Here is a 17766-nt window from a genome sequence, read left to right as displayed (position 1 = left end):
GAGTGCACGGTTTGAGCATGTATCTCACCATCCTGGACCGGCTCTCCATCCCGGCTCCCCCTCACAAAAGCAACCAATCACGCCCTTAATACATAGTTGAGATGAAAGCATATGTTTGTAGTTGAAGATAAGTCTTTGCACTCTTCTGTTTTGAATCTAAAAGCCTGTCATGATGAAATTAGCGAAGTCAAAGCTCTTGCAGACAGAGACAATCCTTGTTTCTTTCTAGGTACCATGACTGTTGGAGAATAGGGAAAAACTCATGGTACAGAGAGAGAAAAGGACTTGTACAAAGCCACTCTTATCTTTGGGAATAGAGATGTCAACCCTATGTTCATACTACATGTCCGAGTGTCACTTCATCAGTACTATCGCACTGCGACTTGTTTTTAAAGATTTATATTGCTTTATGTTTTCCATTAGGCGATACTTTGCTGTTCCTTGTTGCTTTTATATATACTAAATGAAAAAAATCTCGGTCTACCTTCAGGAATGCAATCCATTTTTGGCTGAGTTGTTCAACTCAAGCTCAAAGATTCAGATGGTTCCTCTCCTGTGCAACTATACTTCCTCAGAAAGTTCTGCTCAGTCAAAAGATTCTACACAAGACTACTGTAAACTAGTTTGGGAGACTTGCAAAAATGTGACAATAGTAAATTCTCCTTTTCAACCTCCCTTGCAAGGAAGTGCAAGACTGGCAGTCAGAAGATGAATTCTGCACATCATTTGGTGGCTCATCTGGAGACCAGTCTCTATGTTTCAATGGAAATGCAGTTTTCTTCAACAGCACAGAACCATCACCCACACCTAAAGGGATATGCCTTGAAAGAATAGGCAATGGATCCTATCTGAACATGTCTCCACATCCTGATGGATCCAACAGAGTTTTCTTGTCTAGCCAAGCTGGAAAGATATGGTTGGCAACCATCCCAGAACAAGGCTCTGGGGGTACTCTACAATATAATGAGGCAAACCCATTTCTTGATATAACTGATGAAGTTCATCGTGATTCTCAGATTGGCCTCATGGGTATAGCATTTCATCCAAAGTTCGCTACCAATCTTTGTTTGTTATAATTGTGATAGAACTCAATCGCCTAAATGTGCTGGTAGGTGTTCATGTAATTCTGATGCTAACTGTGATCCGTCAAAGCTCGGCACTGACAATGGTGCTCACCCATGCCAGTACCAAGTTGTTGTTTCAGAGTATTCTGCAAAAATCTCCTCATCTAACGTCTCTATGGTATGCTTTGTTTACCTTCACCTGTAAAAATCTTGATACTCTAGTTATATTTCTTACTGTTGTTTTGTATTGTAGGCAACATCTGCCAATCCATCTGAGATTAGAAGGATTTTTACAATGGGACTGCCGTATACAGCTCACCATGGAGGGCAAATACTATTTGGACCAACAGATGGATACCTTTACCTTATGATGGGGGATGGTGGAAGCGAAGGCGACCCGTTTAATTTCTCGCAAAATAAGAAATCACTTTTGGGGAAAATAATGAGGCTTGATGTTGACAGCACCCAAAGTAAGTTGGCAATGATGGTTTATTTAGCAAAAGACGTCAATGTTTTTTGTTCTGGTTTGTTGGCTTGTTGCTAATATCGGTACTCCGTTGATCTTTACCTTGAATCGTGTACTTGTAATCTTAAGTGTACATCTGCATATCTGTTGTTACTACCACTGAAAACTTATACAGACTCTTCAGTTAGCAGGTTTGTAGTTGTTTAGGTTATAGGTTTACTGGTTTAGAGTTTATTCTTCAGAATGGCATTTGATTATGACCTACCATTAATGAAATATATTCCCTAACCATACAGTTTATACTTCATGGGCAACCATTCCATATGTTTAAAAGAAAAAATGAAAAAAATAAACCTACAAGATAGGTCTTTTCAAAAACCCTCCTGTATCATTTTTTAATGGTCTTACGCCTCCACCTTTTATAAGTTTTCATATTCTCACTAACAAAGTTGACAGCTCAATATTGCTCACGATTAGCCTCCAGTTACTCTACTACTGCTCATGCATTATATAATTCTCATGGACCACAGTACCACACTAGAATCACAAATTAGTTTCTCTTTTTCCCGTCTCACACATGTCATTACCATAGCATCATGTTTCAAATTCTAATGCCTGAATTGAAATTCTAGTGACCCACATTAAATTAAAGGGTGATCGATATGGTGAAGTACCTGAAGTCATGCTCGAGGCAAAATGAGATCCATATCGAACTGTCAACAGTGTCATGGGGAATATGAAAACTCATTAAAAAAAAAGCAGGCACTAGATTGCAACAGTCGGTGCCCTACTTTAATGTTAAAAATGATGTCAACTGAATCTAAAATTCTAAATCTGAAACATTAGAATGACAAAAAATCCTCATAAATTTGATAACCAGATGTTTGGTATGTACATGTGGTTGTGGATTTTAGTTATACAAATCTAGTTGATGATTCTCATTTGGTGTCTGGCGCCGCTAATTGTGACATCAGAATGGCCATTTCTTGCTGATTTCATGTTTCCTTCTTTTGAAGTCAAGTGACTATTCTGAGATGTCAGTTATTATTTACGTTCAGAAAAAGTACAAGATTTAATTTGATTTGGTTGTGCTCAACATTTATAATGTTGTACTTTTTCAGGCCAGAGTCAAACCACAAACCAGAGTTTATGGGGTAACTATTCTATTCCAAAGGACAATCCGTTTGCTGATGATAGTGATTTTCAACCAGAGATATGGGCCTTGGGTTTTAGCAACCCGTGGAGATGCAGTTTTGACTCTGAGAGGCCTTCGTACTTCTACTGTGGAGATGTTGGGAAGGTATCTTTCCATTTCTAAGTTTATCAAGCCTCATGTTTTGACCATGAAGTTTTTCTGTACTCTTTCTTTTTTAAAAAAGTAACATATAATGCATACATGAAACTAGTAACACTCTCCCCTATACATTCAATCATTAAATTATTCAAATATAGTAGGGTAAATGTCTTGGTTTATTTTCATTTACTTTTATTGATAGTATGAACTATCATTACATCAATCATCTATAATTCTGAAACCAGAGAGCTAATCAGCCTATTCGTTTCGGCTGAAACGATCGTGGATTATTACTGCTGGCTGGTTTGGTGTGAGAGAAAAATACTATTCTGGTTTATAATCCACGATCGTTTACGACCAAGCGAACAGGCCGAATATAGGCTTATGAACAAAAATATTAGACATGTATAGTCTAGTCCTATATACGTTGTATTTGGACATGTTGTAACCCCAGCCCATTGGGCTATATATATGAAAGGTCAGCCCCTAAGAGGGTGTGAGGTGTTTCCCTATTATGCTGTCTCTCTACATTTATCTCTTTACATGGTATCTTTCACGATTAGATCTTGATTTCCCGCTTCTGCTCCACCTTCCCATCGAAAGTCTCTTGCTTCCCCGATCGTGACCGATCGGTCTTTCCCGCAGCAGCAGCCCACCTCCCCGCGCGTGATCTTCTCATGTCGCGTCCAACCACCCCGGTGGCTTCCCCTCCCTCCCTTCCCTCCCGATGTCCACCACGCCGGCCACCGGGAACGGCACCCTGCCGGCCACTAGTGCTGGCACCATGGGTACCCTCGGAGCTGACCTTGCCCCAGCACCGATCGAGGCCAATTCCTATGCCACGGTGAACATCAAGTCCCACGTCCCGGTCACGTTGGAATTGGACTCCAACTACTCAAAGTGGGCGTTCTTCTTCAAGTCGCTATGTGGAAAATTCGGGCTGCGCACGCACATCGACGGCTCTGCTCCCCCTCAACCCGCTGACCCCGAGTGGGATGCCACGGAGTGTTGAGCTGGATCCTTGGCTCCGTCGACGACTCCGTCCTTGATCTCGCCATGGACGAGCTCGATCCGAATGCCCGCGGCCTCTAGGTGGTGATCGAGGAGATCTTCCGCGCCAACAAGGAGCCGCGCACCGCGCCATCTTCCTCCTCAACGAGTTTCATTCCATGGTGCAGGGCGACTACACCATCTCGGCATACTGCCAGCGCCTGAAGACCAAGGCCGCCGCCCTCCGCGACGTCGGTCATCCTGTGGAGGACTCGCAGCTCATCCTCGCCCTCCTGCGTGGCTTGAACCCTCACTTCTCCAACACTGCCGACGACATCGCCAACTCCACCGTCCTTCCCTCGTTTGCCAGGGCCCATGACATGCTGGTCCTCAAGGAGATCTGCCTGGCCAACGACGAGAAGACCGTCGTCAACACCACCCTCCTCGCCGCGGCCGGCTCTGGCTGCACCAGTCCGGGCAGGTGTCGCTCCAGCAACACTGGGGCCTTCTCCGGCGGCCACAACAGCCACACCACCGGCTACGACAGCGGCACCAGTGGCGGCCACAAGGGTGGCGGTGGCGGCAAGGGCAAGAAAGGCTAGAATGGCGGCCCTCCACAGCAGCGCGGTGGTGCTACTGGTGCTCCCCAGCAGGCTGCACCCATGGGCCCTTGGTTCTGCTACAACCCATGGGCGCCCCAGTGTCCTCCCCCGGTCCAGCAGGGCCACAACACCTGGCGTTCTGGGGTCCTCGGTGCGCCTCCTCAGGCTCACACAACCTTCGCGCTGGTGCAGCCTCCCACGTCCTTCACACCGCTCCAGGTCTCCCGGCCGGCTCCCATGTGGAACCAGGCTGGCCTCATCGCCGTGCTGAACCAGATGACTCTGCAGGATCAGCATCCCTGGGTATTGGACTCCGGTGCTTCCTCTCACATGAGCTCCTCGGATGGTATACTCCTTTCCCGCCATCCTTCCTCTCATTCCTTTATTACCGCTGGCAATGGTCAAAATCTTCCTATTACGTGTCGTGGGTCTATCCTTCCAACACTAGTGTCAAATTTTCCTCTTCATAATGTTTTAGTTGTTCCAAAACTAGTGCACAACTTGATCTCAGTTTGTCAGTTCACTAGGGACAACAACTGTTCTATCGAATTTGACGCTCTTGGTTTTTCTGTCAAGGATATCCCAACCCGACGTGTGATGCTTCGCTGCAATAGTGCTGGCGACCTTTACACCATCCCTGCTGCATCCGCCCCTCCACACGCTAGCCTCGCCATCTCCCCCGACCTCTGGCATCATCGTCCTGGTCATCCTAGCTCCGCCAGCCTCGACATTCTTCGTCATAGTGCCTCCATCAGTTGTAATAAATTAGAGCATACTCTTTGTCATTCATGTCAGTTTGGCAAACATGTGCGGCTTCCTTTTGCAAACTCTAGTTCATTTAGCTCTATGCCTTTTGAACTTGTTCATTGTGACGTGTGGGCATCTCTTGTTGCTAGTATCTCAGGTTATCAATACTACCTCGTTTTGCTCGATGATTTTACGCATTTTTGCTGGACTTTTCCTCTCGTTCACAAATCTGAGGTAGCAGCTCACATCACCAATTTTTGCACTTATGTCTCCACACAGTTCAGCCTCGCCATCAAAGCCTTCCAGGCAGATAATGGCACCGAGTTCGTAAATAATACCCTCCAGTCTTTATTTTGCCTCCCGTGGTATTCATTTACGCCTCTCGTGTCCCTACACTTCTCCCAAAAACTGCAAGGCCGAACGAATTCTTTGCACACTGAACAACATCAGCTGCACTATGCTCATCCATGCGCACTTGCCTCACCCTATTGGGCTGAGGCGCTCGCCATGACGACATACCTACTGAATCGGCGCCCGTGCTCCGCCGTTCGCAGTGCCATTCCATATGCTCTACTTTGCAACAAGACACCTGATTACTCCCGCCTTCGTGTTTTTGGGTGTCTCTGCTATCCAAACTTGACTGCCACGGCTCGCCACAAGCTCGCCCCCCGTTCTACAGCTTGTGTCTTCCTCGGATATCCCTCATCACATAAGGGGGACTGTTGTCTCGATCTGTCGACCCGGCGCATCATCATCTCGCACCATGTTGTTTTTGACGAGACGTATTTTCCCTTCGGGCTTCACACTTCTGGGTCCTCGCCCAGTGACATGGATTTCTTGCTTGCAAGTACTGTGCCGACGCGCACCCCTGTGGCCGCAAAGTTGCCTGCCGACGCTAAGCGACCGCAACCTTCTCAGGTGGTCCTGGAGGAGTTGGCAGACGACCCCGCAATTCTTCTCCACGGGCCTGTGGTGGCTGCCGCTCTTGCTCCTATACCAGCGGCTGCCCCTGCTCCACCAGCCTAGGACTTCTACTTGACGTACAGTCGCCGTCCTCGGGCACTTGCATCGGCACCAACACCGGAGCAGCTTGTGTCACCGCCAGCAGTCGTGCAGCCTGCTCCAGCGTCGGCCGTGCCAGCTCCAGCACCAACACCTACGCCGCCGGTCTCTCGGATGGTCACCCGGTCACAAACCGGAACTCTTCGTCCGGTCCAGCGCTACGGCTTCTCCGCCACGCACTCCTTCGTCTCGCCGGTGCCGACGAACTACCAGAGCGCCTTGGCTGACCCTCAGTGGAGAGCTGCCATAGCCGACGAGTACAAGGCGCTCATCGACAACAGGACATGGCGCCTCGTTCCTCGTCCTCCCGGCGCCAATGTTGTGATGGGCAAGTGGATCTTCAACACAAATTCCACTCGGACGGTTCCCTTGCCCGCCACAAGGCACGTTGGGTGGTTCATGGCTTCTCTCAGCGCCATGGCATCGACTACGACGAGACGTTCAGCCCCGTCGTCAAGCCGGCCACGATCCACGTCGTCCTCACCCTTGCTGCTTCGCACTCTTGGCCGATCCACCAGCTTGATGTGAAGGATGCTTTCCTCCGGTCATTTGGCGGAGACTATGTATTGCCAGCAGCCCCCCGGCTTCGTCGCCCCACTCACCCTGATGATGTTTGTCTTCAGCAGCGCTCTCTGTATGGCCTGGAACAAGCTCCTCGGGCCTGGTACTAGTGGTTCGCCGCCTATCTCAGGCTCCTCGGCTTCATCGCCTCCATCTCCGACATGTCTCTCTTTGTACTCAGAGGGGGACGACACCGCCTTCCTACTCCTGTACGTCGATGACATCATCCTTACAATGTCCTCGACTACCCTCCTGCAGCGCATCATGGCGCGACTCCACTCCGAGTTTGCCATGACGGATCTCGGTGATCTGCACCACTTCCTCGGCATCGCCGTCACGCGCTCGCCACAGGGGCTCTTCCTCTCCCAGCGCCAGTACGCTATGGATCTTCTACAGCGGGCGGGCATGGCCGAGTGTCACTCTACCTCCACACCAATTGACACTCGTGCCAAGCTCTCCGCCACCGACGGAGCTCCGGTCGCTGATCCGTCACAGTACCGGAGTCTCGGCGGTGCCCTACAGTACCTGACACTCACCCTTCCCGAGCTCGCCTACGTCGTCCAACAGGTGTGCCTCTTCATGCACGATCCCCGTGAGCCCCACCTCATGTTGATCAAGCGCATTCTGTGCTACGTGAAGGGCATTCTGTCCACTGGTCTTCACCTCGGCTCTGGGCCGGTTGACTCCCTCACCGCATACTCCGACACGGACTGGGCAGGCTGTCCGGACTCCAGGCGTTCCACGTCCGATTATTGCGTTTTCCTCGGCGACAACCTGGTCTTCTGGTCCTCCAAGCGCCAGACGACTATCTCCCGCTCCAGTGCTGAGGCTGAGTACCGCGCAGTTGCCCATGCCGTGGCCGAGTGCTGTTGGCTACGACAGCTTCTCCAGGAGCTCCACACGCCCATTGCCTCTGCGACTGTCGTGTACTGTGACAATGTTAACGCCGTCTATATGACCGCTAATCCTGTCAACCATCGTCGCACGAAGCACATTGAGATTGACATTCACTTCGTCCACGACCCGGTTGCTTTGGGACAGGTTCGGGTGCTCCATGTCCTGTCGACTCATTAGTTCGCGTACATCATGACCAAGGGCTTACCTGTATAGTTGTTTCATGACTTCAGGTCTAGTCTTTGCGTTCGTGATCCTCCCGCTGCGACTGCGGGCGAGTATTAGACATGTATAGTCTAGTCCTATATACGTTGTATTTGGACATGTTGTAACCCTAGCCCATTGGGCTATATATATGAAAGATCAACCCCATAAGAGGGTGTGAGGTGTTTCCCTATTCTTCTGTCTCTCTACAGTTCTCTCTCTACAAAAAACATAGTTTCCTAGCTTGAACTCTGCCAGGCGGCAGGCGCTGCGTTATGGCTGATGAATTTGTCTTGACTTTTACCTTACGTGAGCAGGATGCATACGAAGAGGTAGATTTAATCACAAGGGTGGAAACTATGGATGGCGTGTATACGAGGTGCCATACATCTATCACCCAAAACTGTCGCCTGGAGGGAATACTTCACTTCACTCCACAAACGCAATTTTCCCTGTCATGGGCTACGACCACTCTACTGTCAACAAGGAAATTGGATCTGCGTCAATTACAGGCGGATATGTTTACCGAGGCTCTAATCCTTGCTTGTATGGAAGGTATGTCTGCAGTTACTCCCTAGCAAAACACCTGCATATTTTTGCAGTTTTACTCCCAGTCCCAGCAGTTGCTTGTTTCCCACATTATGCAAGGTATGTCTGCGTAGTTTCAGGAGCTCTGACATCCGCTGATTCTCTGCCAGGTACCTTTACACCGACCCGTACTCATCGCTGATGTGGACCGGCACGGAGACCCCAGAGGGGAGCGGGAACTACACCTCGGCCGTGAAACCGGTGAGCTGCTCCAAGACCTCTCCGATCGCCTGCGAATCCACCGCTGGGAGCACAGACCCGCTGCTCGGATACATCTTCTCGTTTGGGGAGGACAACAGCAAGGATGTCTTCGTTCTGGCGAGCAAGGGCGTGTACCGAGTCGTCAGGCCCAGCCTCTGTGGCTACACCTGCCCCGCAGAGAAACTGGCGACCGGCAACGGCACGACGACGCCAGGCGGCGGGCCTTCGTCGCTCGCTCCCTCCCCCGCGACGCGGCTAGGGAGGTCTGTGGCAGTAGCTTTGGCGTCACCAGTAGAGAAACTACTTTTACTCTTGGTTCGCAACCCCCTTTAGTCCCGGTTTTGGAACCGGGAGCACGAATTCAGGACTAAAGGGCCTCTCCTTTAGTCCCGGTTTCGCGCCCGGAACTAAAGGTGGACCTTTAGTCCCGGTTGGTAATACCAACCGGAGCTAAACCCTTTAGTCCCGGTTGATAATACCAACCGGGACTAAAGGTTTTTTTTTTCTTTTTTTTGTTTCTATTTCTATTTTCACGCTGCTACCAGGTTTTTTTTGTTTCTATTTCTATTTTTCTTTTTTTTCTATTTTCACGCTGCTACCGAACTAAAGGTTTTCTTTTTTTTTGTTTCTATTTCTATTTTCTTTTTTTTTCTTTTTTTAATTGATGATTCGTTTTGGTTTTTGAATACGCATTCTACGCTGCTAGAATATACGTACGTTTATAATGTTCAACATTTTGTATAAACTATAGTACGAAGGACCTTTAGTCAAGGATCAGCGGTACAATCCCATAGAGTAGATCCTGTTCAAGTTCGTGCTGCATGGTTCGAGAGCTGAGCTTTTAAGTTAGCTTTCACTTTTCTGAACAAGCGAGGTGGTGCTAATAGGTGGGACTGGCCAGCAATTCCAGTATATTGCGTACTGGGCCGGCCCATCGAAGCTCCTATAAACACCCGGGACTAAAAGTATATCTTTAGTCCCGGCTCGTAATACCAGCCGGGACTAATTGATTTCCTACGTACTAGTGTAGCAGCTAGCTAGCAGTCCTCGATGGTCAGCCGGGATCAGCCGGGACTAATTGATTTCCTACGTACGTAGCAGCTAGCTAGCAGAGAGATACGTACTGACATGTCCTGACGGTGAACAGCTAGCTAATGTACTAGCTAGCTAATGTAGCAGCTACGCTACGTACTAGTCCCGGTTGAACAAAATGTCGCTCTCGTATTCGGTTGGAGACCTTTAGTCCCGCTTGGAGACAGCAACTGGGACTAAAGGTTCATTTCTAATCTTGGACGGAGCCTAACCGGGAGTAGACTTTTACTCCCGGTTGGAGGGACCAGCTGGGAGTAAAAGTTAACATTTAGTCCCGGTTGGTAGCTCCAACCGGGACTAAAGGTCCCCTGCAACAAAAGGCTGCCACAGTAGCCGTTGGGCAGGACCTTTAGTCCTAGTTAGAGCTACCAACCGGTACTAAAGGTTTCTCTAGTCCCGGGCACGAAAAATACCGGGACTAAAGCCAAATTTTAAAGTGGATCAAAAGTCGTTTCTCTACTAGTGCGTTGATTCTGTGTGTATTGTTATTGTAGCCTTGAGATGTGCATCCCTTTCCCCTCCGGACTCCGGTGGTGTAATAGTCCCCTTGTCTCTTGCTGTGCAGCCTTGGCAGGCGACTCAGCTTGTATTGCGTGTAAGATTAACGGTTTTGTGGGGTTGGTCTTAATTGTGAGAAACTCGTATAGAATGTTATTGATTTTGATCCGCTCGTACCTCGTATTTTTGTGGCTTTTGAAGCATTGATTTGTGTCTTTTATAGCACGAGTAATAAACACTGGTGGACAGGCACATGCGGCACGCACGTGTCCACAAAAATAGTCATTCGTAAAGGAGGAATTACTGTGAAAATTTCGAGGAATAATAATGCACATTCGAGAGAATTCATATGAACAAGAATTCAGATAGAAATAAAAATATGTATTTGCCGTAGGAGTTGACTGCTCAATTTATATAATAGATTACAAGAATTCAAGTAGAAATAAATTATGTATTTACAACAAGAGTTGGTTGCTAAGCACCAACACCATATTTACATTCATATTAAAATTCAACCCACAAATAAAAGGATAGTTTTCTTTCACAACAACTATCATTTACGTTATGGTACACATCAAAATTTCCTACGAGTAACAGCATGTGCATACCTGCATTCACTGGGGAAGGAGCAGAATACGTTGTTGCTGCACAGGTTTCGACCAAGCTGCTGCGCAGCTTTTCCATCAAGATTTCGATCCTTCCCCTACCTTGCCTAGTTGCTCCGGAACACCATGATAGCAGTTGGCCTTCCCATCTTTGACCATAAGTTGTTGTACAATCTTCAAAATGGATATCTCAATGATAAATAATGTATAATATATTTATTTGCATTCTTCTAACATAACTTAGCACAATAGTATACTGTTCATGAACAAGAATGTAGATGTGTGTGGTCGGACAACGCTCGTTCGTGGTCGGCATAGCTAGTTAGTGCTCGGCAACACTAGCGGGTGCTCGGCAAGGCTGGTGAGCGGTCGACTCACCTAAGCCAGTGATTCTGTGGGCTAACAAGTGGTATCGGAGCCGTACAGGCGCCGTCGCCGGACTAACCACTGTCGATGACGAACGGTTTGGAAATGGGCGACATCAGTGGCACTGCTGTGGCTGTCCAACCACGATCTGAGGTCGTTGTTCGCACGGTGCGGGAGGTCAGCGGCACTAGTTGGCCAACGCTGACTCGCACCAACTATGAAAAGTGGTCGGTGACCATGAAGGTCAAGCTTAGAGCCCGACGGCTCTGGAATGCTGTTAACAAGGGCACCGACAATGAGAAAGATGACATGTCAGCGTTGGAGGATATCCTCGCTGCTGTACCGGCGGAGTACAGGGAGCCGTTTGGGGCGAAGAGCTCTGCTAAGGAGGCGTGTGAGGCTATTGCGGCGATGCGCGTCGGTTCTGACCGCGCAAAGAAGGCGACGGCCCAGCTTCTGAAGCAGGAGTACGCCAACCTCAAGTTCAAGGATAGTAAAACAGTGGAGAACTTCTCCCTCCGCTTGCAGACGCTCATCAGCAAGCTGAAGAGCCACGGCGTTACCATCGACAAAGAGGAGGCGGTCTCCAAGTACCTCAACTCCGTGTCGGTAAAGTACATCCAGATCGCTCTCTCCATAGAGACGATGCTGGACTTGTCTACCCTCACCATTGAGAATGTGATAGGCCGTCTGCGGGTGGTGGACGAGCGCCTGGAGCAGGCGATAGCAACGAAGGATAGCGGCAAACTGCTGCTGACAGAGGAGTGGGTTGCTCGAAGAAACTCCGGGATAGCCTCCTCCAGCCGCGGTGGCGATGGCAAATGCCGCGACAAGTCTTCTTCGGTGAAGAAGAAGCAGGTCGACCCCAACGTCTGCCGGCGCTGCGGGAAGACAGGCCATTGGGCACGAGAGTGCCTAAATCGCAAGCAAGAGAAGAAGGCTGAGGCTCATCTGGCGCAAGCTGCTGATGATGATGAGGCTACTATCCTGATGACAATGTTCTGTGCACTACACAACATCGAGGCCGAGGAGAAGAAAGAGGCGATGACGGTGGAAGGACCTGGGAAGGCCCTGAAGGCTGTCAACCTCGACGAACCACGCGCCCAAGTCCACCTTGGACGTGTGGACGTCGACCAGGAGCAGCGATGGTACCTGGACTCTAGCGCCAGCAACCACATGACGAGCTCCAAGACATCCTTCTCTGAGCTCGACGACGATGTTACCGGTACGGTGAAGTTTGATGACGGCTTAAGGGTGGCTATCCAAGGGCGCAACACCATCATCTTCAGGTGCCAGAATAGGGAGCACCGCGCGCTAACGGATGTATATTACATCCGCAGCTACGTTCCAGCATCATCAGCATTGGTCAGCTAGATGAGCGCCGTAGTGAGGTACTGATCAAGGACAGAGTCCTTAGGATCAGGGACCAGGAGCAGTGTAACACCTCGGGTGTTTAAATATTAAAATCTGACATGTCATCATATGTATTGCAAAGCATTTGGCATTTGGTGAAACTTTGAGATGCATACGCTAAAACAAGTTTATATTTATGTGGTATGTGTTGTATTGTATTGTTTGACTCAAGTTCAATGTTTGTTTGGATTTTGAATTTATCCAGAAAACCCCGCTTTTCAACATTTAAACCCTACCCTGAAAATTCATTTCAAAATCTAAGCATATTTTGGGGTTGGGCCCAAAAGCAAAAGTGTAGAGCTTGGCAAGTTATACAAAGTTTGTTTTTAGAGTTTTTCAAGTTGTTTAGAAAATTTTTGAGTAAATCAAAAAGGCGTAATTCGGTAAATTTCCCTATTCAAATTCAAAAGTTCATTTCAAAATCTGGACCGAATTAGGAGATGGTTATAAAAACAAAGTTGTAGAACTTTTGATTTTGAACAACTTTTATTTTTGGAGATTTTTGAGTTGTTGCAAAAATTTGGGAGTAATTTGAGTTTCAAACTGGAGGGCAATTTTGTAAATTCGATGAACAGTACTCACCGCTCACGCTACACCAGCGGCGACCTTCGGTTTGCTTCCAGGCGCTGGTCGTGGCCGTCTTTGGCGTCGCGCTAGGTGCGGTGAAGGCCACAGCACAGCTTCCTTGCGCTTCTGAGCTGCTCTATTTAGCCCAGGCCGTCGTCGTTGGCCCCGTTCTCTTGCTCTGTTTTCCCGACGCCACCGCCATAGCTCCGGCGAGCCCGCACCGTCTCCCTAGTGCCGTGGTCGTCTTGGTAAAGGCCGTTTCAGTTCTGTCTTTCTCTTGTGCATCCACCTAGCCAACTGTGGTCAGCTAATTTCGCCGGGAACTCGCTGACCACGCTCTTCTTCCTCGCGGCCGGCAGAGTCCCCATCGAGCGAGCGCCGTCGTGGCCAGTACTCTACGGTGAGCTTCTGATCTCGGGAAGCATTGTTTCAGCTTCTCTGTGATGCCGTGGTGCTTAATATCTTGTTGATTGCTCGTTTTGTCCACTACAGCCACTGGAACACCGCCGTCGCCATTGCTCGCACCGCCGTGATCGCTGTGAACGCCGCCCCGCTTCACCGTTGCTTCTCCGGCCTTAATTCTTGCTTGAACATGTTCGTGGTGAGCTACTGGACCTTCTCATGCCCTCTATTTCCCCATTTTCGGCTTCGTTTCGCCAGCGTAGCACTGCCGTGCCACCGCATCCGTCATGGCCGACGTTGAGCTAGCATAGGACCGTTATCGGATCAAGTAGGGACGTCAATAGATGCGCCTAGTCTTGGTGAACGTTTTGGTACCTTGGCCATCGCCATTAGACTCACCGTCGGCAAGTTATCTCCGGTCAGAGCCAGTCGCTGCCGTGGTCAACGTCGGAGGTTGAAGATAACATGTGGGACCCGTTGTCAGTGACTCAGCGTTTCAAATGGATTTTTCTATTTTCATATTTGAATGAATAGTGTCTGTTTTTGTTATTTTTGTGTAGATTTATTTAGAGCTCCAAAAATTATGAAAATTTTTGAGTGACTTCTCTGTGAGGTATAGTATTTAAGAAAAATATGAAATAATGTTTTTCAGTAATTTTTAAATGTGATAAAAATTGCTCAATTTATTCATAAATGGATTTCCATGTTTTTTCTAGGCTTATTTATTTATCCAAAAATTATGAAATTTGTTTTGCCACTTAGTTAACATGTAATGAACATGTCCTAAAATTTTGAGCTCAATCAGAATAAGTTGATTTATTTCATAATTTTGAATTAAATAATTAATTCATAAAAGCAAATAGTAACCTTTAATGATTTAGGTTTTTGTTTGGACTTTTGGATTTAGTGATGACCTTGGATCATTTGTTGTTAATGATCCTTGGCAGTTGATATATGTGTTACGAAAAAGATTTAGTTGTTTGACTTGCAACTGTACCGCGAAGGAAAGTTGTATTCAAATTATTAATTTTGCTTCCATCATCGAGCATCGTATTTCGTATTCCGCATCATGTTAAACATGGCATTGTTATTACGTGTAGTGAACGAAGGTGAAAACGTGATAGTTAATCAAGCTATTGAAGAGGTTAATCCGTCTGTTGAGGTCGGATCGAATACTTATGTAACGTCGCAGGAATCGGACTTTTCCGTCAACGAAGGCAAGCCCCGGATGCATACAACCCTACCTTGTGTTTTACAAATTAATTTCGCTTTTGCTTTCCGTTATTGCATTAAGTGATTAAGAGTTAAGTAAAAGCCTAATTGGTGCATTACCACCCTTGTTATTCCATATTTACCATTTTATCAGTTTTAAACTCGTATATGCCTAGTTTTGCTTAGCTATGCGTAGAACGATGAAAGTCGGGTGACTACCTACCACTTACAAATTTTAAATGGAACATTGGTTAATTATGTTAGCATGTGATATGTGAATGTGGAGTAATAAATCTAGACCGGGCGGACTCGGTGTGTGTGAGCCACAAGACATGGAGGTCTTGTGAGCGGGTTCTTTCTGCCTGTGTCGATTAAGGCACGTCCGTTGTTGAATTGTATGAGGTGAGAATTTGTAGTACTAACCACATACTCTGGTAAGCCTGAACTTGGCAATTCTATTACAAGAATGGCTACTCGCGCACTGGGAGTGGAGAGATGGCAGGAATAGCGTGTACCCACGTGGCCATGGGCTGGAATGGTGGAGTACTGTGTTCTCGGGTGGTGCGGACCCGTTCTTGTTTTAGAGGATCCGAGGGTAGGTTGGTATATGGAGGTCAGGGACCTGCATATGTCGTGTGGTCTGGAATTCCTAGCTGGGTGTTTAATCGGTTCGAATCGTCGTTGCTCCTCGGTTATGGAGACTCAACTCACTGTTCATCATCGTAGAATTAATAACCAAAACTTGAATAAGGCTTGTGAAGGTGCTGAATATGGAGTTTCATGATCTCAGTGCGGATCGTGTCAGCTTTATATATAATTCTTGAGAAGTTTTCTATATAAAGAATGTTGTTAAAAGAGCTTTTACGCAAAAGAACTTTGATCATTGTTAAAGCTATACCTTGAATCCCTGAGCCTGCATTACTGAGTTTATCAGTTAATATTTTGGATAAGTCTTGTTGAGTACTTTTGTACTCAGGGTCCGTTGACCCCTTGTTGCAGGTGAGCCTCATGAGCAGATCTGTTTTGGATCGTGCTGCATGACTATCGTTTGTTCTGACGATGAGAAGTAAATGTGTGATCCTTGGGCAGGATGATTATTTTGTGTGTTATGTATATATTAATTATGCCACTCCACTACTACTATGGTTTGTAATAATTAAAGAACTTCGTTTGTAAGGTTTGAAATAACTGGTTTGTAAACTATGTTATCGTAAGACTTCCGCTGTTTTTACTCTGGTTTTGATATTTGAATAAATGTTGTAATACTGCAATGACTCTGTAACGTGATCCTGCTCGGAAATCATGGATGATTCGGGGTTCCCTGAGGACACCCGACAGTCTTTTTAAGTTATTGGAAACATATGCATAAATGTCAAAAGTCATCGGACAGTGACAGGTGCATGTGGGCCTTATAACTTAGGAGGTTCTGCCACAAGCAACGACTTCTCGCCAATGTGAAGAGGTCCCTGAACTGGTTATACTTACTCGACCTAAAGGTAGAGCAACTGGTGTGCCTAGCGGCAAGGCACACCGAGGAACCATGGTTGTGGCATGCCCGGTTCATACATCTCAGCTTCGACACACTTGGTCGACTAGAGAAGATGGTCCGAGGGCTACCCCACATCAAGCACGGAGGTGAGCTGTGTGACAGCTACCTGGCCAGGAAGCAGAGGAGGCTACCATTCCCAAAGGTAGCCAAGTATCGTGCGAAGGACGCTCTCGAGCTCGTCCACGGCGATCTCTGTGGGCCGATCATGCCAGCTACAAACGGTGGTCGGCGGTACTTCCTTCTGCTCATGGATGATTGCAATCGCTACATGTGGCTGTAACTCCTGACGAGCAAGGATGGAGCAGCGGTGTCTATCAAGAAGTTCAAGATGCACACGGAGGTCGAGAGCGGCAAGAAGCTCTACGTGCTGAGGACTGATCGTGGCGGCGAATTCACTTCAATAGAGTTCGATGTGTACTACATGGATCAGGGTGTGGTGTGACACCACACCATGCCGTATTCGCCACAACAGAATGGCGTGGTGGAGAGGCGGAACCAGACGGTGGTCGGCATGGCTTGTTCCATGATGAAAGCAAAAGGCATGCCAGCAAGGTTCTAGGGTGAGGCGGTGACCACGGCGGTGTTCATCCTCAACCGTGATCCAACCAAGGCCCTGACGGGTAAGACGTCGTTCGAAGCTTGGTATGGGTGCAAGTCGAGCATGTCCTTCCTCTAGACATTCACATGCATCAGCCATGTCAGGAAGACGAAGCCGATCCTCACCAAGCTGGAGGACAAGAGCACACCAATGGTGTTCTTGGGCTACGCAGAGGGTACCAAGGTGTACCGGCTCTACGACCCACACGGAGACAAGGTGCTTGTCTCACGCGACATCGTGTTTGACGAGAAGGTGGCTTGGGACTGGAGCAGTCTGAGCATGGGGGAAGCTGGCGGCTTCACCAGCACCTTCGTCGTCGAGTACCTGGTCATCCATGGTGGTGGAGACGCTGGGGAAGAGGTGTCAAGCACTCCGGGAGAGGTACCGAGCACTCCAACAACAGAGCCGAGCACTCCTGAGACGGTGCCGAGCACTTCGGGAGGGATGCCGAGCACTCAGGGAAGAGTGCTGAGCACTCCTGGAGGGATGCTGAGCACGCCAGGAGTGATGCCGGGAGGTTCTACAGTAGTGGCGACCACTCTAAGACGGGTGCCAAGCACTTCCATAGTGGAGCCAAGAGGTCTTGCAGTGGTGCTGACCACCACTCCAAGACTAAGGCTGAGCACTCCTACAGTGGTGTCGAGCACTACAGGAGTAGTGATGAGCTATCCAGAAGTAGTGCTGAGCACTGCAACTAGGGTGCCGAGCAATCTAGGTGCTGTGTCGAGCACTCTAGTGGAACAACGAACTCCATCAACACTGATTGAGTTCGTCTCACCTCCAAGTGACAT

At 48.2% G+C, this 17766-nt stretch overlaps 1 pseudogene; it reads left to right on the top strand.

Annotated features, from left to right (window-relative positions):
- The first annotated feature begins 463 nt into the window (after nucleotides 1-463).
- LOC136536228 (HIPL1 protein-like) lies at nucleotides 464-16819 on the top strand (annotated as a pseudogene).
- Nucleotides 16820-17766: the final 947 nt, after the last annotated feature.

The sequence above is a fragment of the Miscanthus floridulus genome, chromosome 2 (genome assembly GCF_019320115.1).
Source record: "Miscanthus floridulus cultivar M001 chromosome 2, ASM1932011v1, whole genome shotgun sequence".
Lineage (NCBI taxonomy): Eukaryota > Viridiplantae > Streptophyta > Magnoliopsida > Poales > Poaceae > Miscanthus > Miscanthus floridulus.
Note: the sequence above shows the minus strand (reverse complement) of the source record. Positions and strands in the feature narration are given on the sequence as shown.